The 26,357-nt window shown below is 34.0% G+C and overlaps 1 long non-coding RNA gene across 1 annotated transcript; it reads left to right on the forward strand.

Annotated features, from left to right (window-relative positions):
- Nucleotides 1-1,812: 1,812 nt before the first annotated feature.
- LOC132707518 (uncharacterized) lies at nt 1,813-3,392 on the forward strand. The gene is made up of 2 exons (XR_009619743.1): nt 1,813-2,045; nt 3,162-3,392. It is a non-coding gene; the product is annotated as an uncharacterized LOC132707518 (long non-coding RNA).
- The last annotated feature ends 22,965 nt before the right edge of the window (nt 3,393-26,357 follow it).

Genomic DNA, 26,357 nt, shown 5'->3' on the forward strand with positions numbered 1-26,357 from the left:
TAAGTTTTAACATATTTAGTGTTTTTTAGTACCGGCTGTAACTGACTATTTAATAGATATTCCTAAACCAGTCAATTTCATTGATTTATTCATTTGGTGAAATTAGAAAGCCCCATTTCACATGTCGAGTTAATCTTTTTTTATTATGGCATTATTCTCTGTGCCAGAAACAACGGCCTACAATGAGCTAGAGAATGAGCTACGCACAAAACTAGAATGAAGTTAGAAGCACACTTACAGCCGGTCTAGAATTGGTAGCTAATTCTTGTCTTATGTCAGTATCTAGTTAATGTACGATCTGACAAGAATGTAATTTGCCTTTTAGATATAGGGTCTTCAATATATATACAACAAATAGCTTGAACCATGTGGTGCGCTATGTTTGAGAATTATCAGTTCTGACGCATTTGTGTCTGAATTCTTGATAATTATGCTTTTTGGAGCTGCATATTATTAAAAAACAAAAGCAGTTCGTTAGATACAGGCCAATGGTTTTTTGATGGCGCTCGGCGGAAGCTTCTAGAGAAGAAAATGATGTCCTAACTAAATGTTAAAATGGGTTGAGAACAAAGCATTCTACAGATACAAGATTGGAGTCCTCTTTGTAGCATATTTATGGTGCTTTGAACAATAGAAAAAAAACAATGGGTTTTTACATTTTGATGCAAGATCTTTTTATAAAAGTGGATTTCACTTGTTCATCTTACCTTACTTTTATGGTCGATTGCTTTTATTGCCGCCACAAATTTATTCAAAAATTCAAAAAAATTGTGATTAAAAATTGCAAATTCTAAATTCTGTATGTCATACCTAAATTGGATTAAAAGCAAATTATAACATAAATTAGAAAGTATCATTTCTGTTTTCGATTAAATTCAATTTTTTTCTGGCGGATTGTTTAGGTACTATTTTCGTTACTCAAAAAAAATCTTTCGTACTACTCGGGTTGGCCCAAAAGCTTTATTATTTTAAATAGAATCCCTGTATATTATAGCGTTTTTAGATTCTACCATCGATTTAACAGTGAATTTTAATATGGTTTATGCTGACTAAACCTTAAGATTTTTGAAATAATTTTCATTTTGTGAAAATGTAATATAATTTTAATTCTTCGAATTCTGAAGAAGAAGAAGAAGAAGAAAGGTGTGCAGTGCCCCAAACTTAAAATCTCATACAGGGAATCGAAAATTTAACTCAATTTAATAAGAATTCCAATTGAATATGAATTTGGCGATATCATATGATGTGAACGATATAAAGAACGGAAAATTTACAAGGGCTTCGTTATTTTTTCTGAATGAAGTTGGAAGATGTTCAAGAAACAGTAACGAAATGAAATAGCACACTTACACCTCGAATTGCTAGCTATATTTTAAAAGCATTTAAAGGGCGTTAATGTGTATTTAGTTAATGAGTGATCCGACAAGAATGTAAGTTACCTTTTTGCAAAACTTCAGTTTCAGTCAAGCTCTGAAGAAAGCAACAGGATGATTGGCGAAACGTTAGCTAGTTCGACTCGACAAATACCGACGCAGGAGGAATCCAGAAGTTTCTTTGAAAAATTAAGAAATCTTTTAGGAGTAGATCTCTAATATATATACAAAAAATAGCTCAGTGACTAATATTGAGCAATGTGGTGCGCCATAATTGATAATACTCATTTCTGACATATAGTCATTCTAAGAAACGCATCGGTATCTGAAGTACTAGTAACTGATAATTATACTTTGCGAAATACCTCAGATAAGACGTTTCTTGCAATTTCAGAACTAGCGAATCAATTGAAATAAATAATACGCGTAGAACATATAATCAAAAATTGTAAAAATAATCTACGGAAAAAACAATTTTGCTATTGTAATATATTTTCTCCCAAGCGGATGTCCTGAGAAAAAAAATCCATCCGTATGGTTATTATAGAACAATTTAAGAGGAGGCAAATAAAATTGTTAAGGGCTAACACGTATAAATTAAGTAGAAATCTGATTTTTTTTCATTCGCATTGGTACCGTACGTGCACCATGAACTTCACAAGGTTTTTCCTGGTAAGTCGGTAGGTGCTATGTGCAGGTATTTTTTGATTCTCTTTAATGAATTTGTTTTTATAGATATATCTGTATTATTTGTAAAAATTATAACAACTAATACAAATTTATTTTGGCTTACATGATCGTCAGAATTGATAAAATATCTCCGAAAACATCCGATTGCTCTCAAATTCGGGCGGTAAAATCCCAGAAATGTCCGAAGTGGCTCGGATTCGTGGAAAACGAAACTGACGTGGTGAAGTGACGCTTCCGCGTGCTATATCGGTGCTTAATTTGGTATTTTACAGACGGGAGTAGAAAAAGTTAATTTTCTTATTATTTATAGGTTAAAATCATACTTTAGTGAGTTATTTTCAATCGTTGACTTATTGTTGGTTTGATTTATGAATTCTATGTTAACATTTTCCAAGTTTTTCATCACTGGTCCATTAATTAAACAATAACTAATTTCTCTCATTGCTGAATGGATGGACGTATAGACTAAACATTATAGGTTCACATTTATTTTTAACTAGATTTGATTTCACTTCTTCGAACCTTTGTTTTCTGGAAGGTTTCAATTCAATTCATTAAAGCTTCTACAACTGCGAATATATTTATTTTATGATACGACACCCTGTATATTAACGAAAGTCTGCGTTGATATTTTAAAAATAAATAAATACAGGATAATGAAAAATTTTTTTCAAAAATGTAATTGAAAAAGTCACTTTTTCATATGGGAACGAGGAGTTATTAATATGTAATATGTAATTACTTATTCGCACATCCGATTTATTACTTACCATTGTTCAACAACTAAATGAAATTTTTTTCCGAGATTCTTTTTTATTTTGCAGGCATTGCATTTATTGTCCCATGTACTAGTACTAACATAGTTGCTATAATTAATTAATAATCTAGTTGAGTGTGCTCAAAGTACCTTTACATTTCTTATTATTTAATTTTGGAAAACTCAATAACATATAATTTATAATTTGGAAATCAGTTAACGACAACAAGCCTTTAAAACGGAACATTGATTGCCCATTACTCTTACTACAAAAAATTAGAACACAAGTTTCAATAACCAAGGAACCTGAAGCAATAGCAACTAACCAACTTAACTTTCAGATTTTCGCATTGGCTGTGCTGGCCATCTTGGGCAACGCGTCTGCCCAAAGAGGTCGCGTTCTAAACCCAGGAATGGGAATGGGACTAATATCGGAGAAGGAATCTGGGGAAACTGGCGCCCAGGATAAAACCGATGGCAAAGCCTGATATGGCCGGAAATGGACCGATTGTTATTGTTAATCCAGCAAATTTTGTGTTTGCTTTTTAGAAAAATAAACAGTTATGCATTTAGGTCTTGATTATGTACTTACCTTCAACATAACCGCATATATCTTGTGCTGTTACTCGAAAGATATGATTACAAACGTATACGAAATTCCTTTTTCATTGAAAAGAAGAACTTGAAAATACATTCTAACATCAATTTTTGATTGAATTGAGGCCAAAATTTCTTCTTCTTCTTTTACTGCGTCTCATACAAATTTTAGACCTTCAAGATAGAGGATCGTATCTGAATTTCTCTCTCATTTTATACCACATGATTTCGATTACATTCAAGTCGGAACTGTTGTAAAGTTAATCCCTAACCTCAATAGCATGATTTTTCAGCACCATGATGCATCTTGCTGAAAAATAAATCTCAGGCTGTTTCTTGATATTTGTCTGCTTTAACAGTTGTACAGCACCAAATCATTTCCCCAGAAGCAAGCTTTACAGTACGGTTCAAGTGTAAAAAAAAACACATTTTTCCACATACCTGTCTTCTTTGCGTCTTAAGCGGACAACCCAGTACACGTGAACCTGTCAAAGCTAATATTTTGAGGTTTAGGAAAATCACGTGTTTGTTTAAACAATAAGTCAGCGCCCAGGCCAACTGGGTTCTTATTTTGAAATGCGACTAAAATCAATATTTATGACAAAATAAATAAGAACTAAAAGTTCATATTCTCACGAAATTATAAATATTGACATGACAATTGTTTCGACAACAAACGTCAAACGTCATTTGTCGTTGCCATCAAGTAAAGCCACCTCAGATCAATTAGTGATTAATTATAGTAAATATTTTCAATATTCCGAAAACATGGTTTTGATCAAAATTACTTAGACAAGAGCTCGTAGGTTCTAGCTTCTTCGGCATGGTGTCTGAAGAACTGATGTAATAGCATCCCTGACAATAAGGAAATTGCTTGTATGTAAACTCGAAAGAAATACATCAGAGAAGTATATGAATCTCTCGTTGGGAAGCGTTCCAATGGAGATATAGTATCTTCTTTCCGAATGAAAGGTGAAATTTAGAACACTAATAATTAACTTAGAAGATATATGAAGTCACGTGACATTTTGTCTAAAAGGCTTTGTCTAGTTCAATATTTACAGACTCGTTTTTTATATTTTTGCAGCTGCTGCTGCCTGTAAATCTTCATCCCACCAAAGCTTAGCTGTAGACACAACGTTTCCAGTTGTAGCAAAACAACGAAATATTCAGCAGAATGTGCTTCCATGATGCCAACCTCCGAATTACTGCTTTGAAAGCAGTAATTCGCGGTTACTAGTTCTTCTTAAAGTGCCTACCATCCCGTCACGGTGGTAATATCTTAATTTACAGACATTTCAAACAACTCAAAAGCAATAAACTGCTATATCTAATTCTTTTGTGTACAAAAAATAGACTGGAATACAAAGGTTATCGTTAAATAATGTGTCCGAACAAAGATTAAATTCATACTCCCATCTCATATACGATTCGATTCAGTAATATATTATGACCCAATTTTCAATCTTGTTCGTTAGAAACCGATTTTGAGCCACATCCTCCAGGATCAGGGTTTCAATTTGCCGCCGGTTTTGCACAGGGGAACTTCTAATTAAATTTCCTTGTCCTGCGTTTTAAAGGATAATAATTCTTTGTCGAATTGTCTCAGATTTAAGCAGGAATCAATTTCCCGTCGAAGCTTTAGGAACGGTTAATTAAATCGGGGATAACTTGGATGGAAATCTACGCTTGGGGCCTTCACCTTTTCGTCAAGGATATGCTGAAGATCCAAGAATGGTATAAAATATGCAATTATATATACCATATATAAAATTAAAAAATCTGCCACTTTATGTATGTAAAAAAATTATGAATGCATCTTGAAAAAATATTTTATTAAATCGACATTGCTTGTAAAATCTCCTAATCAAAGCGTTGTCAATTTTGGACATTTTTTTAGTAATAGCAAATATTGTACGAAGGTTTTTTCAGTGTAGAAATAAAACCCTGCATTTTTCTGAATGGTGTGCAAATTCTAGAGTAATTATAACCAAATCGTTATTCAGCGTGGCGCTTAAAACTGGAAAACCACTAGAAAAAATAGGTATTTTATATCCCAACACCCCTCTAAATATCTGCAATTTTTTTTGTCCTTGTTTATTTTTCAAACCAATTGTATTTTTATCACAATATGAAAATAATAAACAAACAAAAATTCAGATTTTTATTATTGACGTATTATCTGCCAAAGGGTTTAAAACTTCCTCCTCTGGGATTAAAATTCAATGAAAGTAAGCACAATTCCTAAAATTAAGATTATTTTGTTATTTTCAATTAAAATAAAGGAAATGGGTTATTATTCACTAAAGTTGTATTTTTTTTTATCGGGCTTGTTACGAGCAAAATCAAACAAGTATTTCTTGACATTAAGCAGTGCTGTGGTCCTATTGATCAGATTGGGAGGCAGGCAAAACATTCGAATCAGCAACATGATTATTAAGTCGATCATAGATAGGTAGATAGATAGAAAGATTTTTTATTTGACTGAATTACAATACATAGTATGTTACCATAAGTTTCATGAATAAAATTTCTATATTAAAAAAAGACAAATTTCCGACATATAGAATTTGCTTAATGGCTTAATAGAAATCGTATATAAACCCTAACAATTTTGCTTTAAAATTTAAATTGTCCCCATGGTAAATTCTATATAATCAACCTTCTCCCTCTTAAAAAAAAATTTTTTTCAATTTTTTTTAAGGGTGGGGGGGAGGGTCAAAACTCCCACTAAAATATCTAAAAATCCAAAAAATTTAAATTTTCAAATTTACTTTTAAATTGAATTTTCTATTTTTTTCTTTACTCATTAATTATCACCCTCCTAATTACATTACTATTTTTTACATGAATTTGAAAACTTTCCAACCTAAACCTTAAGATTTCCCTTCGAATTAAAAAAAAATTGCAATATTAATTTTCTATTTAACATACGATTAGATAAAGTCTACAATAATAATAGGTATAATAACGTAATACATAAGAAATAAAAACAAACAGGAATAAAAATGAAAAAGAAAAGAAAAAAAAACGAAAGATAGCGTACACAACCAAACAGTCGCCACCATCAAGAATCGGCTCCTCGGGTATATCTTTTATCTTCTGTTTGTATTCCTCTACAGAGTAAAAACAATGATTAAAAAAGATTTTATTTTGGTTTTAAAACTTTTAAATAGCACGTTTGTGACTCGATTTGGAATTAAATTTTATAAACTTAGGTCAAGAGAATTTTTCACGCTTATGATTATTATTTATGAATTTCTAATGCCGCGTGATATAATTCTGATCGCTCTTTTTTGCATACAGTATAACAGCATATGATAAAATTAAATGAAAAGGAGCATAGTAGTTCGAGACCAGATAATCCTTTCCGATTAAATTTGACAATCATCCGTCGTAAGGAAAAGTCGACACTTGAGCGGTATTTACTAAATAAGCAATATGGTCCTTCCAGGAGAACCTATCACCCAGGACCACACCCAATAACCTCGCAGATCTTCCTTCCGAAATATTTATATTTATTGACAAGACTACCGATTGAGTTTTATCCTCACTTAATTTTAAACGATTCGCTCTGAACCATTGGCATCTTTTTGGGCCTTTTGTGTTTCTCCTTTAAGCATATTGTTGAGGTTGCAACATCCGGGTAATTCAAAGTCCAAAAGGTTTTCGCAAGCACTTTAATGACGTGACCTTTTGTACAACACACGCTTAACGTAAAGCAGGAACGAGATTTCACTCTACGAATACAAAAATTAATAAATCCTTTCACAACAACATCGAAGGAAAAATCAACGAAAACGATCAATTGCCAGCAAGCGGGAGACGCTTCCTTTTCTTTCTTTTTGCTCATAACCTCAACCGTGTAACACAGGTTGCCAGCGTGCCTGGCGTCTAACATTTGAATTTATTTATTTGTTCGGTTTTCCCGAACACATATCTACATTTGTGGTTGATATTTTAAATGTAGAGTCCATATGGTTCAAGAGATCATTAATTTAAACTAAAAACGATAATTGTCCCATAATTGAAATTTGTGGAATTCCGTGCCTTACATTTTGTAAACCTGGCATTTTATGATTGCAAAAACTGCTTGCCATCTGTTAGGCAGATAAGAGCATAATACCTCTAGCGTAATGGGTTCCAAACCATAAAATTCCCGTTTATAAGCAAGCTGATAAGGCGAACATGGTGAAGTTATCTTAGGAATAGGTATTATATTTGCCTCCTTCCACAATGAGGGAAGTTTGCTGGTAATAATACATTGAGTAGTAATAAACGTCACCAATGGTGTCAGATGAGGAGTAATTAAAGAAAATATTTTAAGATCGATACCGTCCACACCTTTGGCTTTTGACCCAGTGCGACCTAGACTTGCGCCACCACTTGAAGGAAGTTTGGAGTTCAAACGTTCAGAACGTCGTAATAATTTGGTACCTGCTGCGCGTTTCGCTCCTTCGTTTAATAAAAACTAGGGGCAATTTAAATCCAATAACAAAAGTCCGGGTCCGTAGCATTCCGGTAACATAAAATTCCTTTCTAGTTCCCGACACATCCATTACGGAAACATCAAGCCCGCATTTAGTTCCAGTACGCCACAAAGAAAATAATTCCGAATGTGACATTTTTCTCTTGAGGCTCACTTTCGACTTTGCCGCGACGGACAAAAAAGGCACTCGTAACGGAAAGGGTTGAAGCCGTTTTGTTCTTTCCAACTTGTAAACATTTCTTTGACAAGTTTCCCCGGAGCGGTCTTTTGACGATACGAGCAAAATTAAATTGGATACCGGCGGACAAAGAGATACTCGGACGGCCATTGTTTAGTTTTAAATTAAAAGTTTTAGAGCGAATATGATGTCTTATGAACTAAATTCGAATTCGTTGATGCCTCTTCTTCTTCATGACGGTTCGCTATCATCATCGCTATTTTATCTCTGGAAGCTTTGGAAGCTTCTGCTTTCGGCAGATCTTCTTCCTAAAATTTTTCCCTGGAATATGAGTTGCCGGATATCATATTTAAGTCCTCTTATGATGTGACCACGCGTTGAGAGTCCAAGCCTCTACACCATATAAGGATGCAAGGGATTTTCCCATGCGAAACCTTATTTCTAAACAGCAATCGCCGCAGCAGGCGACACTTGTACTTGTACAGTTTTACGAAACCAGTGCAACCATGATATGGATTTAGTTTTGGTTAGTTTTGGTTAGTTTTGGTTAGTTTTGGTTAGTTTTGGTTAGTTTACCAAGATTTATACCATTTGGTTAGTATTGCTATTAACCAATCTTCCATAATCTACTAATACCCACTAGAATGTATTCTGGTTGTTTCATTTCTTTTTCCTTACTTAAGTCATTTACATATATAAATACGCTTGCAACTTAAAACTTGTAATAATCAGAAAACATTCAGTCTTTCTAAAATGGATTGCGATTTATCAGAACTTTACGACCTTTAAGTTTTCCATCCTGTACAACTTGCCCTAACGTCGCAAATATTACGTTAGTAATTTTAATAGTAAGTTATTGAGGCTATGCGTGGAGCCATCTCGTTAAATAAATAAATATTGTTTAGCCTGTATTTAATGTAGTTATCTAAATTGACGGTATGGGGCAAACACAATTTTAATTTAATCGACAATCGTCGCCTTCGTTTTTGTTTTGAAGTTATCATTCCTTGGATCGTCAGGTAAGTAAAAGGTGATATTTTAAGTTGAGTTTGAGTTGAAGCATTGATTGTTTTTAACGGATTATGACGTGAGCCTTCATGTTGCTAATTTGGAACATTCCAAATTATATTTGCTATTTGATTTTTACTTTTGTTTTACCCAGAAAAACTCCTAAAAAAGAAAAATGAAGCAGAACTGGCATCCAGAAGATATAGACCTTACCTTAAGGAATCCATAAACTTAGATTCTGAGAACCAGGTTATTCAGACTATTTGTCGAAAATGACATGCCAATTGAACAGCTTGTTGGTAAAACTATTGACGAAAAAATGTTTTTCTTTAATCTCTTTTGGTGAAATATGCGCTTAAAATGAAATCCAAATCGTATGGATTAACTGAAATGGATATAAGGAGATTAACTTACCAATTAGGTGTGATAACATCCCACACACAGTGGTCTAGCCAACCGATACGGCATTGGTTTCACAAAAGAACGCACGGATAAGTTCTACGATCTTCTTGAATAAGCCTATGATTCAGAGAATTTTGTAGTACATATATGAGCCCAGCTGGTATATTTCTGCCATCAACGATTCGTTTTCCAAAGAAAAACATGACAGACACTTTAATAAGGGGATCACCTCCGCGTTCAATAAACTAATTTATTTACGGAGTGGGGTAAGCACTTTATTGAACATACAGAATCATATAAAAAGTCGCCAGCCTTGCACACAAAAACGGAAAACAATATTCTCGCTACCCTCTCATTGCACCCATAAGGTCTAGCATTTGGGCAGTTCATTTATCAGACCTTCAAAGTCATATTGTAGTAAGGAGTTACGCATATGGTTTCTTGAAAACAATAAGCCCTTAGCTGCATATGACATTGTTGAAGTATCCACTCTTTTGACATGCCTTTAGTGAGGTCGATTACCTTGCTGCGGAATAGGAAGAACAAGTAGAAAACAGTACAGTTCAACCCTTAAACAAAAGTGACGTTGATATCTCCTGACGATGGCGAATCATCAGGTGCCGCTATCGGAGAAGCAAAACTCTAAAAGAGACCTAAAAGCAACACAATCAACAATTGAGTCTAGTTCTCCATGCAAAAGACAACTTGAGGAGGCAGCAATGAGACTATTAGGAAAGCCTAAAAGCCAATAAAAGGCCAGAAAAGAAAATGAAAGCAAAACTTAAAAGACTTAGAAAACAGTGATTCTAAGTCAGCGATAGTCAACCAGAAGATCAGGAGACTATGTAAATATTTCATTTATCAGATTACTAGCATGTTACGTGGCTAGGGACTTCTGTCGCTTTTTTTTTTTCATTTTTTCTTAACTCTACTTCTCAAAGTGTCGGAGGGTTACTCTTGGGACTAACAGCGTAGTATTTGCAGACGATACCTCCTTTACAGGTTGTAGTAACAATGTTCGTAATTCACCGACCATCGCCGAGGGTATTTTGGACGTTGCCCAAGGCTTCTTTACTGCCAATAATAGAAAATATTTCTTTACATTTTGGGTTGGTCCAGTCACTTTTACTTAACGGCATTATCGGCTGGGGTGGTGCATATAAAAATAATCTGAAAGTTACATTTCAACTTGACATCAGATCAGCTTTTTCAGTATTGCCGGGTATTAATTATTCGCCGACTATACTATAAAGTAACCATGACTCATACATCTCATGATCACTTTTCTAGAGAAAAAACGAAAGGAAACTTAACACAACAAAGGATAGGGCAGCGAACATTTCCATATGTTGGAAATAAATTATATAATTTCTGCTGAAATATTATAACATCTAAACGGTTCGGTTAGTGCCCCACAGTCATTGACTATGTTTAAAGCTATGGCTATAAACAACTTCAATTGCTGCAATCCAACATTTTGGTTCATCTTGAACAGTTTTTTTTGTAGCCTAGGATTATGTACTTAACATGCTTTTAAATTAAAGTGTTCTGTACTCAGCGTAATGTTGAGATAAAAGGTTGTATCTTATGGGCAATAAACAATTTATTGTTATTGTTATTATTATCATTATTATTATATGTAAATCTAAGACAAATAATTCTGTTAAATCAAATAATCAAGATTAACTTTATAGTCCCGTTTCCTCCAATTTTGACTATAAACCTCACTTGTGAGGAAATGATTTTTTTTCATCAATTATGAAGAAAGGTGCCACTGTGGCCACTGCTCTGGGTCGCAAAAGTTTGACGTGTGAATTAAAATAATAGCAAAAAGTGCATAGCGTTCCATTTGAATTTTTCAGAGTTCGCTCTGAAATAACTCCAAGTACCAAAGTCGTAACCTTTCCCTTATTAGAGCTTCAAGCCTGTATAAAATAATCGGATTCTAAAAACAACAATCACGCGCTTTGGTATGGTCAAAACTCAACTGGCAGCAGCCGAAAACGACAGGCGAGAATAAATGATGGCATCCACGTATTTTGGAGGCTGTTTTAATAAATTAGCGCCGGACAAGAACATATTGCCGTTTCAGCGTGACATGACATCGCGGTCTTTGTGTACTGCTCCTTAACTAATAATTCGTAACATAAACGTCGGCCGCCATATATCCAGAACACATTTTCAACTTCCAGAAATTAGTTTTTTTTCCTCTTGGTTTGTTCTTTCAATAGGTTTCAGCGTAAACTTAAAAAAGATCCTGCGTCATCTATTGAATTCATCCTTAAATCTATCATTAAGGCTTCTTCTCTGTCAGGCTTCGTCGAAAATCCTCGTGACTCTAAAATTCCTCTTCTTTACGGATTCCCAAAGATTCACAAACCAGGATTAAATCTTCGACCCATTATCAGCAACTTTGGTTCTCCAAAATATTCTCCAGCAACATATCCAGCTTCTTTATTAAAACTCTTAACAGGGTAATCCTGCCCTTCTATGGCAACATATTAAGGTTCCTTATTAAAACCCTTTACATGGAAAACTGACAGTTTTCATCTTTACTAACGTTCCTAAAACCCTCACCATCATCTCAGATATATTAAAATCCGAGAATCTGGAACCAAACTTTCTCACCTTAATTGAAAAATGCTTGTCTGGAATATATTTTTTGGACAAACGTTGGGAACAGCTCTGGGTTCTCCACTATCACCAGTCATCATATGGAAGGACAAAAAGAAGATTTGACCGTGATTGGATTATGATGTGAGTTGTTACAATTTCTTAGAAAAATTGCACTACAAGAGCGAAAAATTTTATTACTCTTGAGGTAAAATTACAAAAGATAAAAATTATCTTCTTGCCTCCAAATACGACATCAGTATGTCAACCTCTAGATACAGAATGTTAACTGAAGCACATTTTATCAAATATAGATAAAGTAATCTCCGCGTCGGATTAGCATAGTCTGTAATTATTTTAGAAGCATTTTGAGTCAGCCTGGAATGAGGATTTGTCAGAAACCATACAAAAAAGTTTAAAAAAAAATAACAATTGTTCTACATCAATGGAACGGGATCCAGAAGATAATATCCCACTATCTACGATACTTGAAATGGAACGATGTGTTAGAGAGATGAACATAACGTAAGAAACTCTTGGAAACTATGTTGGCTGGTTGAACATTGAAGATGCAATTGAAAACATGAAACAACATGAACCGGAAGAAGACAGCGATCGAGAATATGATGGTGGGGAACCAAACAGCTATAATGTAGCCTCAAAAATAATCCGATCGATCTAAAAGTCTTTGCTAAATAGGACTACATTGCATTTCAACACCATAAAAATTTAGAAGATCATTTTCAGTGGAGTTTGTTAAAGCAAAAAACACGTAAATATTTACGATTTATGATGTTTTTTCTTCATGCGCACAAAACTAGAGGAACCATGATGGGAGTTTCCACTGTATTAGCACTCGTGTTTCTCTTATTTTATCGCTTCGTAGGCCAAGATATAAAAGGATAGGATCAATTTTTAAAGGAAAACGTGGGGATCAGGACCCCTTAGCGCTGGATTACGTCCGACGAGAGATTATCCGACGGATAGACCCGAAAAAAGATATGAAATATGAAGCTTTCCTTATGCCCGTTGCACGCTACGTTTCATTTCAATTCCCGACGGCGCTTCTTTGAAAAATTACACGACACAAATGGAAGTTTTCGGCAAACGAAACGAGAGTTTTGCTAAATTTTCCCGGGCTAAATTAAAACGGCTGTTACGAATGGGAAAGATATTGTATCTTTTTCGTATCTGTCTCATATCTGTCACGATATCAACAACTGCGTTATAGATTCGTTTTTAGCAAATAATTGAGGTACTTATTTGAAAAACATAAGAAGAAATACCAATACTGCACATGCATAAAAAACACAAAAATCTATAAAAATAAAATATTGAATCACTGCATAATAAACTGCAAATAAGCTGCTCAATTTTATTTAATTGGGTTAGATGCTTTTAGGCTTGCTCAGTGGGTTTTCACTAAATCTTGTTGCATTAACTCTGGTGAGAAAAATGGGTATGGTCTGTTCATAGATATAAGAAAGTGACCAATTGCTTTTGAATGGGATTATGAGATTGAACAGGATAACTCTATTAATTTTTTAGACTTAACTATTAAGAAAGCGCAAAACAAATTAGATTTTTCAATATATCATAAACCTTCACACACGGACACAGTCATACATAACAGCTCAAATCACCCTTATGCACACAAAATGGCTGCATTTCACCCTTTTACACACAGACTTCTTAATACGCCACTCTCAACAGAAAATTACAACAAAGAATTTAATATCATTAAACAAATTGCAGTGAACAACGGCTGCAATCCGTCCATTATAGATAAAATCATTAAAAAAAAACAAATCCAGACAACAGTAAACTCTATTTATCCTAATACAGAACACGAACAATTTAAAACAATTACATACATAGGGGAACCTAATCAAAACGTTTCAAAACATTTGTCAAAATGTGGTTTAAAAATAGCTTTCAGAACTAACAATACAATAGGAAAATATTCAAAAAACAATAAAACGAAATGTCGAAAATTTCAAAAATCAGGTGTATACAGGTTGAAATGCGGATCTTGTACTAAAATTTATTTTGGACAAACAGGTAGATTCTTCAAGAAACTCATTAACGAACATAAAGGAGTGTTTAAAAACAATAGTCTAGATTGTAATTATGTCACACACTTAAACACAGAAAATCACATTTTTGACGACAATTTTTATATTTTACATACAGCCACGAAAAGTAGAAAATTAAATTTATTGGAAGCCATGGAGATTTACAAAATAATGTATTGCTTAACGATCAATTAGATTTAAATACCTCTCCTTTATTGAACTTAAATTCTTACAACAACATTAATTTAAGTTTTATGGTCATTTTTCGGAATATATAGAAGCAGGTAGTTTGTAAACATTACATTTGATAAAGACACGGTGTTGTCGAAGCAATTGTCATGTAAAAATATATAATTTCGTGAAAATTTCAACTTCTAGTTCTTATTTACTGTGATAAATGGATTTTCATCAAGTAAAAGCCACCTCAGTTCAACTCAAATGCTGAGAGATGTGTCACATAACATATTATGGCGCATTGTCGCGCTATACACAGATTATGACGAACTTTTTAGACACAGAATTTCCCAACAGGTGGATAGGCAACCTGAAACGACGGCCTGCGAGATCCCCAGACATAACACTCCTTGCTTTGGTTGTATGGGGTCACCTCAACTATACAGTAGATCCTATGGAAACGTTGGAGAACTAAGGGAAGCTGTTAACAGAATCACTTCACTCAGACTGTGAAGCAGTGTTGAGAAGATGTATGTAATGCTTGCTACAAGAGGCGAATTATTTGAACACGCCCTAATTTTATCGTAAAATTCTGTGATTTGCTTGGTTCTTTTTTTTGCAGTAAAGAAGTAAGTTATAGTAAAGGAGTTATTTTCTTTTAATTTCTCTTCAATTTTATTGACTCCTTTCTTGTCCACTCATTATTTACATGTGTTTTAAAATGGAATACCAATATCAAAGCTTACTATTCTGAAAACTTATTTTTGTTATTTTTCCGCATTTATCTGGACCCAATATAAATGTGTTACACATGGCTGAAAAGCATTTTTAAAGAGGATTTTGAAAATGCATAAATTCAATATGCTGACTTCGGCCTTAAGCCTAATTTTTTTTACGCCTTTTTTAGCAACACATTTACTTATATCCTGAAAATTTGAACATTTCAACTTCTATAATGAGGAACATATTGTGGTTTTTCAAAAATGGACATTTGCGTTTTTCACTCTGTATCCACATAAGGGTGTCCATTTGAAATGAAACATGTAGATTTTTCATGATCAAAATATATCCGTTTATTTTAACACCCTGTATACTCTAATTCAAATTTAGTTGCATATAATTTTCAATTCAAATCAAAATTTAAAAATAGGGTGTTCCATGCGCCTTTTTGAGTCACCCTGTATACTTTAAAATAATTTTAAATCCTTCATCCCGACAATCTTTACAACCTTAGTATTTACCATTTTCTCATAACTTTTCAAATCCATGAGATAATGGAGTTTATTGTGGACTCACCCTGTATACATTTCTTAAATTTGACCATCAAATTCCTTCTCCGAAAATATATCAAATCAAGCCACGAACGAGCGGAGTGTATGCGTAGACTCGCAGATAAAAACCCCCAAGTTGTTTTATTAAACATTTAAATCCCCACAGGGCGGGGTAATCATATCAAGCGCCTGGAGATCCGCCAAATGCCTATCGGTCGAAGATAAACAAAACGTATCTAAACGTACCCTCTTATAATCCTCCCTGCAGGCTTTCGGTCCAACCGCTACTGCGATAAAATTAATGCAGGGGCCTAAGTGCATGTCTTTTAATTGGATTATTATGTTTCTTTTACCCGAAGTATTTAAGCTCGTTGCTGCCCTTTCGACGCCCAGTTGGCTACGAATGCATCGAAGGGGGGTGTGACGTAACAAGGAAGTGAACTCGAGAAGAATGTGAAAATCTCTCGCCTTTTGCTGATGCATAACACGCAAAAATTTACTGAGTTCTGGAACTGTTAGCATTTTTTATTTCTAATTAATTGCTTAATATTTCAACAAAAATGCTTCTCGAGATATTACCAGCGCTTTAAATGGTGGAGTCCTTTTAGAATAGCAATTGGCCAATGTATGCCAAACTTGTTATAAAAAATATGCTAAAATAATGACCAAAATGGCTAAATGGTCATTATTATAAGCAATCATCAGAAAACACTGAAGTGTGTGCTTAGGTTGGGATATACACTTTAATTAAGCGTTAAAAGCGTTGTTTCATTCTTCAATAAACAAAATACTGGTCTTCAAATGTGCAAAAAATTACGAAAGAGCCACTATTTTTAAATGTCCATCAGTCACATTTGACATTCGTGTCATTCGAAGATGACGCAGACGATATTTGAATTAGATGCTACAGGGTGATCAAAATAAACGAATATATTGGTTGGGTAATGCGACTACTCATTTTCTTAAATCATATATATACATATATATATATATATATATATATATATATATATATATATATATATATATATATATATATATATATATATATATATATATATATATATATATATATATATATATATATATATATATATATATATATATATATATATATATATATAGCCTTATGTTGTTTACTACTGTTTGCAAATGTTTATTTTATTCCATTTTAGTTGTTATTCCTAAGTATTTTAATTTTTCTGTAGACTTTATTGAATTTTGTTCATTGTTTATTGTTTATTGTTCTCTAGACTTTATTGAATGGTGTTTATTGCTTATTGTTTGTATATCTAAAGTATTGGCAAGAATTTGGTAAATCCCGTTCATGGTACGAAAATGACATAAAAACTGTTTTTTCTTCATTCACCTTGAGTGACATCTCTCAAGGATTTACTGAAATCGTCTTCCGCTTTGATTTTAAGATTATTTAATGGTCACCGGTATGTTTACACGGCACAAATTATTTATGTAAAGAATGAATAATATTGGCTCTATCTCGGATCTCTGGGGGACACCATAGAAAATGTTTTTTTTTAAGCTACAAGTATTATCAATTTTTGTGTTCTGTATTATTTCAGCAAGATTACTTTGATAGTTTCATTTTTTGATTGAGCCCCATCATTAGGAAAACCTAATTCTAATAAAAATGATAGGGAATTTTCAGCTTAATATTTTTGTGGCGTAAAACCGTTCATGTCCTTATTATAATTTAGACTTAGATCCACAATATTTGACAATTTCTCAACAAATGCCAAATCCAAACCAACACCAAATCCTCCCGTTAAGTTGACATTCTTCTTAAGCCTGATACTTAGAGGAAAAGGGTTTTTCTTTAGTTTCCTTTTTGAAAATATTTAATTGGTAATATAATAATCAAAATTAAATCGTGTCTAGTCGCTGGATATTATTATTATTATTATAAGTTTTATTATTATTGTTACTGTTATTATTACTATTATTATCATGATGATGATAATAATAATACCTTTATATAATTGGACTGGCGAGGTCCAGCCTGCAGCCCTTTACTAACGACCTCGTTTTATTGGTTTGGTGTAAAAGTTGATATTTCTAGGTCATCTTCATCGGAACTTTCCAATTTTACTTACACTCCTGTCCACACATATTTCGTATTAATCAAATACAGTTGAAGAAATAAAATCCTTACCGATCACACAATCACAAGGGCACTAACCAAACTTTGATGAAATTAATTAACTAATTGAATTAAACATGGGTATATACGAGAATTTTTAGACTAAACACTCAGGTGATATTTTGAATATAATTAAAATTAAGTACTTGGTGTACAATACAATTATACTATTGGTAATCAAAATAATTCGTAAATAATAATTCCTTTTGCAGATCAGATGAACAATCTGCATGCCAAAAACCTTGCACAAATTTATTCATATTTATTTATAAATTAGTTAATTTCATATGCATTTTAAAGCGATTTAGATTTAAATTAAATCAAACCTACATTTTCAACACAGAAAAACTTTTGAAAGCTTGTACAACTCGCTAGTATGAAGTTAAGTTGATTAAGCTTACCTTTACCAAAAATATACAGAGGAAATAAAAAATCGGAAGCTCATTTTAAACTTTTTAAACCATAGAAATTATAGAATATACATTTGACATACCATTTACTTCAAGAATTTCGCTATGAAACACCAGAATCAAGACGGAATTGATTGCTCTTTTCTCCTAAGTAGCATAAATTTTAATTTTAGCCCCTGTTTCGCAAATAGAAGTAGCGTTTTTTTTTATTTAAATAGACCTCGGACCAATGTTGCTGTGAACTTTTTTTATTTGTACTTCCACTAGCTCATTCAAAAACCACTTGAAAAAATAAGCGTTTAAACTCTTAAGTATTGTATTAACTGTAAGTTTCACTTCCGTGAGTTTGTTTTTCCTGCATTTTGGTTTAGACAAGAAACTTAGCTCCATTTCTTCTCTTTTTGCGCATAGTGAAGACAAGGTTTGTGTTTGTAATTTTTTAGTCGGCTGCGAAGTCTTTCGATTGTCAGTTCAAAGTTCACAGTCACAAATTAGAGGGTTTCCAATCAACGCTTTATTTTGAAATTTATCGAGATTTAAAAACAAGCGTTCACTTTGGCAGCAAGAATTCTGAAAATGGCGTTCTCGGCGTTTAACTTCTTTTGTTCATTATAATTACGATATATTCCGATCGTGTTTCGCTCGCGATGTTGGCCTCAGATCGCAGACACCCACTCCGAACGCGAAAACAATGGAACGTCGGCTACCGCGAGCGGTTATCTTTGATCAGTTCCGCCGCTGCGCTGCGTCCAGTACGGAAGACGCCACTTGCTCCCGAAACATGGGCGGCGCCCATCTAAGTCTCAAAAAAGGTTCGCGTTGCTCAATTTATTCACGGCACTTTCAGGGGTTAATTAAATCAAGAAAGATTTGAGGTGGACCGAAGCCTTATAAAAAAGGTGGCTAGAATGAATGGCTATGAAGATAGTTTTATCGATAAGTTAGTTAGGAAATTTAGATTTAAAAACAAACTTCAAAAATCAACGACTCTTCAAGCTGGTAAGGAAAATTTAAAAGTAGTCTCAATTCCTTGGACTTGATAGAGTCTTCAGGGCCGCAGGTCTTCGAAGTGTCAATGTTGAAATATGTTGTAACGATTGTGACAAGTCATATGTAGAGCAAACCAAAAGATCAATTAATGTTAGATTTAAGGAACATTTAGCTCATTTAAAATTTGCTAGATTAGAAAAATGTTCAACAATAATCATAAGGTAGATATTAGTAATTTAAAATTAGTTAAGCATGTAAATAATAGTAGCAAATTAGATGCCTACGAAAGCTTAGAAATTGTTAAGAGAGGGAATAAGGCACTGAACAAGGACAGAGGTCTAATCCCATTTAGCCCATTATACGCGATGATTGGTTCTGCCACTTTCCGATGTGTATATATATAGAGAACATTTGTTCTATTAAGCTTAGTTTTAATCTTCTCCTGAAGATGCCAACTTGGTTGGCGAAACCCGCGTGGAGTACGTACAATTGAGTTTCGGTTTGTGGTAAAACGCGTTATTGTGGGTTTCTTGAGTTTTGCGAACACGAAAAAGTCGCAGGGAGCCATATCCGTTGAGTATGGTGGCTGAGGCATGATTGTGGTTCTGTTCTCGGTCAAAAAGTGATGCAAAACGAAAAAAAGTAAACTTGCAAACTAACTGAAACTGTGAACATATGTTAGGGACCTGTGTACTAATATAAGAAAAAAAAAGATGTCGAAGATCGAATGCACGTAGCCCTCCCATTTGCAAAAGTCACCTTACTTTTTCAATACACCTCGTATATGTTTCTCAATTGCAATCCATTTTATAACAGTAATTTATATTAAAATAAAAGAAAACAAGTGCACTAAATACTAAGCGTTCCCTAAATATAAAATAGGTAAATAATACCAATACTCTTTTCACTGTTCATTTTAATATTACCTTCCGATAGAGCCCATTACTTAACAGGTTTTCGAAGTCCTAGCATTATCATCTGTAGTGTTTGCTTCCGCTTCTTCGCCATAGGTGTGGAGAAAGGAAGGGATAAAATTTGAAAAACCTCAAACACAATGTTTGAAGATCATCAAGTGGACCTCAAATTTTGAGAACGTGGGAAGATTATGTAGACAAATTATGTAATAGGATTATCGGCGATATATTTTTAATTAGATCACTGAAAGGTCTTATGCCTCGGTCTGTGTAAATGTTGGATTACCACTCTCTCTTGGCTCCAAGTGTTCTTACGGTTTACCTATATGGGGCCATGCTGCTCATACATAAAGTGTATTTTTTTTACAGAGGAGATTGGTGAGAGTATTTTCGAGAATAGGATATGCCGATGAGGTAAGACCATATTTTATTGGCCTCCGAATTCTGACGTTGCCAAGTCATTATATTCTATTGTGTCTTAGTTACGTGAAGAAGAATGCTAAGCTTCATAAGACAAATACTAAAATCCACGAACATGACACCCGTGGTAAAACTGGTATAACATTGCCTTTTACAAGATTGACTTATAGTACGGTCCTGTCTTATATAATAATTTACCCAACAAATTAAGGGATTCAAGTTTGAATACATTTATAGCGAACTCAAAACAAATTCTACTTGAGAGGGTTTTCTACAATATGCAAGAATATCTCGAGTTTGATTTTGGAAAAATGAATTTTGGGTAGATACGGTGGCGTTTGTGGTTGGGCTTGGCATAGTGTTATTTAAATTTTGTAAACTTTGTTTTTATTAATTTGTTGTGTACATTCTTGTGTTTTATACTTTTGATTTGTTGTATTTGCTTATTTATTAGTATTATAATATGTGATGCATAGACTGTGATATCTTTTGATATCTTATACTTTATAGTTGACGTGTGAAAACAATTGTTTTATTGTAAGTATTATGAAATAAATTTGCATGTTGAATTTAAATTTGAATAGTAACTTTCCCTAATGGAGTAGTTTCAATGATCCATCTGGACACCCCAGGACAAAGGCGAATAACTGAAAATTATATCGAAACCGTTGGGTGATGCCTATAGCAGGAGTGTACACGATCCGCCTATGTATTTAATTAATTAACCCGTGAACATGGTTTGATAAGAGCGCAAATCCGGATCTGGACCGCTTCGTGATTCTATTGTTTCGAGTTCCTTCGGGTCCGCTGGAAGATATATTGTAGGCTACTACGCCGAGTTTTTTTTATTTTCGAAAAACTGGCCATGTATAGCGGCAAAGGAGAACACGCGCTCGGCGATCTTAAAAAAATATGTTAATAAGTTTTATGCGAGTATAATGCTTGGAAAATATACAGGGTTGCATCTATCTGATGTTTGGGTGGATAGATACCAATCGTTTTGCTGCGGATTGTCCTAATGCTGGGTCAAAATTTGACATTTGCTTGTTTCATGGGTCCTAATACCATATGGTTAGCTGGTTGGTCTCCTTCCTAAAAATGAGGCTGCCATCCAAGTGAGTGAAAATGGTAAATATTTAAAAACAGGAATAGAAAATAGAGAGCGCCATCTGGTGGCACGGTAGGCAATTGCATTCGAGTTTTAAACTCTTTAGTTTGAAGAAGAAAAGTTCGAATAATTTTTAATTTTAAGAAAATGACACCTTTCCTTTCACTCTTCAACATGGGATGGAGGCAATCAGTGAGAACTTTTTTTACGATATAACTGAAATTGCGAACGACTTTATGATACCATGACTACAATATTGATAGTGACAGATGAGCAGCTAACTAGCGCAAAGGTGATTTTCCTAGTATTTTTCTTATTGACAAGAATATATGAGAAAAGATAATATTTCAATTATTAAGAAAATGTTTTTTTGTTACCATCCATCCATCTTCACATAATTGCAATAGCTTCCTAAAAAAAAACCTTTTATGCAGCAGTAATATGCATGTTAATTACTCGTTACTGACAAAATGGTGGAAGCTTCGATTCTGATTCAGTCCGGAATCAAAGGAATTTATTTATGAGTTTATAAGTTTGTTTGTAAATCAAACATTTTTTTTATAATGAAAGTTTGAGCACTTTTAATTGAAAAATGGATTAAAAATCAACCGTAAGATATAAATTTATGAAATTTTTTGGAAATTTTTTCACTAGAATGCAGGCTCGTTTCAGAGGATGAAAAAGTAGTTATTTAAAAAAAGTTTTTTTTTTTAAATAAACATAACCGACGACAAATTTACAATTTATGTGTTAATGTTGTTAAAAAAAATAAAATTTTATTAATAGCAATTATAATAAAATAACATAAATAATATTAAAATTTGTTTTATAATAATATTTTGTATTATTATTTTAAATTATCACTGATAAAACCTTCAATGCAGTTCGAGACGCTCCTCAAGGCGGCGCTTTGACAGCGCCCGGCGCGCTGTCATAAATAAATTCATTTTGTTTAAACTGATGACGAGCAGTGAAATTTTCTTTTTTTTGTCTCGTACGGTTGATATTTCATCCATTTTTTAATTAACAGCCTAAAATTTTCATTATAAAAAAGTGTTAAAATCAAAATTTTAAAAAATCGTTTGAGGGATCTATTTTCCATCATAAGTAATCATAAGTAAGAAAAAATATATATAGATTATTTTTTTATGATCACGTGGTAAAATCTTACTCATATATAAATGCAAGAATTTTCAGTTTGATATCCGGTTTCATGATTGTTTTCGGAAATGCTGATCAGTTTATTTTTCGCAGTCTCAAGACTCGCTCATGTCCTTTGAGCACAGTTGACATTCTTTGTTCGGTCTCCACAATACATTCTTTGCCGCGTATGGACGAAATGCTGTAAACTCCTGCTATCTCAGACGGAATTTTGTCTTTGACACATCTAAGATGTGCAGACATTTTTTAAAGTGGTGATTTTGATGTTATATTTCTTAAAAACTGTAGAAACGTGGTCACAATCCACAAAAATATTAAATGGAAGAGCACATGTAAGTTGTTTTAGTTCTGGGTGACTCGAGTTGAGACGATTTTGGGGCTCTATAAGTCTGTAACCGATGATTTTTGGGCCAGATGCATTAAGATATCGGTGTGTATGCGTAGATTTTCTGTAAACAGATCGACTCAGTGTTAGGTCTGATTTTCTATTGAAATGAATACCTAAAAATGGGAGATGATTATTAGTTTATAATTCAAGTCAAATAACAAAATTATCATCAGCGTATCATTAAAGTGACTGGTGATAATGGAGAACCCATAGCTATTCCCGATGTTTTTAATATATCCGAAATAATGTTGAGCTCAGTTAAGCTCTGAAGAAGCCAACAGGATAACTGACGAAATGTTGGCAAGTTCGACTTAACAAAAACCGACGCAAGAGGAATCCAGAAGTTTCGTAAAAAGCATTACAGTAGCCTATGGAAGTTTTCCAGGTTTGCGAATCTTAGGGAGTCCGTAGAGCTGAGGAATTTTAGAGTCATGAGGGGTAAGAGACTTTTTCAGCCATTCTGATAGAGAAAAAGCCTCAATAACGGATTAACGGTTGCGTTCTATAGATGACGTAGAATCTATTGTAAATTGACGATAGGACCCGCTTGTAAGAACATCTTGACTCTTTTCCTGATATTCATTTGTGTTCCTGAATATGGTAGTATTTCCTTTATCTGTTGTTAGGATCGCGAAGTCGGAATTAGATTTTAGGGTAACTAATTTCCAAGCGGCCGACGGCCCACTTTTGCAAGAAATTCATTTTCTTAGAGTCCTTTGTGTATGTGTATTACTTGTTATTTCCTTTTTATTATAATAATTTTATATACAGATGAGACCAGCAGGCGCACGACAAGGGGCGGAACGCCGTTTTCTAGAATTTTCAAATACCCTATCTACAATCGTAGATAGGATCTTGGTACCTTTCCTACCGAAAATGGAGGGCCAGCCAGCAACCATAATTGCCCAGAAACTATGGTAGTCGGGCTCGACGAACGATTTATTGCGAAAGCTCCGAGGCGGCAACGTGGCACAAACTATATTATTATCGCCGTGAACAAGTGGACCAGCAAATCCAATGATTACGGTAATTGATGTGTTCATTCCGGCCGTTGTGGACATTTTTCGGTAACGTCGGCCGCGTTTAATGGTGTGTGAAATATGAAATTTAGGTGCATTGTATTGTGGTGGACCCGCCGAGCGGTATCTGAAACGGTTTCGTTGTTATTTATCGTCGCCGACATGAAAGGAACAAATATTTTTGCATGCCGGTTGTGCGCTGTTACATACAGGTGGTATATAGTGCGAAAAGATTTAGAAACTACACTTTAGTCACGACTTTCATTATTGAATATCTAAATGTAAGGTAGCACCAACTAAAGAAATGAAACTAAATTGTAGGACGTCATTACCCTTAACTATAGCTTAAAATGTACAAAACTTTCATGGAAAATATCAAAATCTGCGTGCTCACTGTCTATACTATTATAAATCCAGTCAGAGCAATTGAGCAGTTAAAGTTCGCCAAAGGATATATCGTTTTTACGACATATTTCGGTATTTAATATTGGTAGTTTTTTATGAACACAGGCCTACCCCGCTTGGGGTATAACCCTAAATAAATAGATTCGCAATTGTATAATGATGTTCCAGAATCGTACTTCGGTACTTCGTTCGATTTGTGTAGAGTTTCATCGGTGAGATTTCTCGCATGCATTATTTTTCCATGCAGGGAAAAATCCATTCTTTACAATATTTATTATAAATACGAATGAAGGAGTAAATTTCTCTATAAAACAAGGTTAGAATATTTATAAAAAAAGTTCTTCTAGATCAAAGTAATCACTATCTTCACTGGACTCATCCCCACATTAATGATTAATTCTCGCCATTTTCTTTTTCGACGGCATATTCTACAAATTTTTCCCAAGCAGATATTTTTTCTACTTTGCGATTACATTTTCTCTATTCCTTGTGGCCTGTATTAAGAATTTTATATCTTGTAGTCCTGTCCACTGCCTGATGTTTCGCTGAATTTTCTGCTTTTTGTGGCTTTGTGTAAAATATCAAAAATGTCGTCAAAAACGTGTTTTCCTGTGTTTAAGTGTGTAGCATAATTAGTTTTGAAACTTTTTCACCAGGTTCTCCTATGTAGGTAATTGTTTTAAATTGTTCCTGTTCTGTATTAGGTCTCTGATAAATAGAGTTTACTGTTGTCTGGATTTATTTTTTATTTTTAATTTTATCTATGTAGCCGTTGTTCAGTACCATTTGTTTAATGATATTAAGTTCTATGTTGAAATTTTCTGTTGAGAGTGGCGTATTAAGAAGTCTGTGTATAAAAGAGTGAAATGCAGCCATTTTGTGTGTATAAGGATGATTTGAGCTGTTATGTATGACTGTATCCATGTGTGAAGGTTTATGATAAATTCAAAAATTAATAGAGTTATGCTGTTCATTCTGGATTGTGAATTTTATACGATTATGTAATCAATTAATGTAATTTAAAAAAGAATTCAATTGTCAAAGCAAGCAAAGACATCATCCCCGTATCTATCTTCTCTTCTTGACGTGCCATCTCCATCAGTGGAGTTTGGATATCACAGTGACAAATCTCTCTCTGTCTTCAGCCGATTTTATGAGCTCTTCGAAGTCCATGCCAGTCCACTGTCGTATATTCCTCAGCCATGACAGTTTCTTCCGACCCAGCCCCCGCTTGCCTTCGATCTTTCCCTTGACGATGAGCTGTGACCCAGGTATGCAGTCTTACGGACTTTCACAAGCTTGAATAGTTCTCGTTCAGTTCCCAGCCTTCGCAAAACTTCTTCGTTCGTGGTATGCGATGTCCATGGTATTTTAAGTATCCTGCGATATGTCCACATCTCGAAAACTTCTAGTTTATTAATGGTTTGTGTTTTTAGTGTCCATGTTTCGACTCCGTACAAGAGAGTAGACCACACATAACATTTTGAGAATCTTAAACGCAGCTCGAGGTTGATTCGTCAGTCGCATAGGAGCTTTCTGAGTCGTACAAAAGAGTTTCTGGATTGTTCTATTCTCGATCTTATTTCTGCGTCTGGATCTAATTTGGTATCTATCCAGCATCCCAAGTATTGAAACCTGCCCACTTCTTCTTCTTCTCTTTATTTGTATTGCTGTGGGATCACGTATCTATACCACCATAGAAAACTTTTACTTAAAGGATGTTCTAGTATGATATTTTCCAAATTATCCATAAAAAT

This window comes from Cylas formicarius, unplaced genomic scaffold (assembly GCF_029955315.1).
Source record: "Cylas formicarius isolate icCylForm1 unplaced genomic scaffold, icCylForm1.1 PGA_scaffold_9__14_contigs__length_23061073, whole genome shotgun sequence".
NCBI lineage: Eukaryota > Metazoa > Arthropoda > Insecta > Coleoptera > Brentidae > Cylas > Cylas formicarius.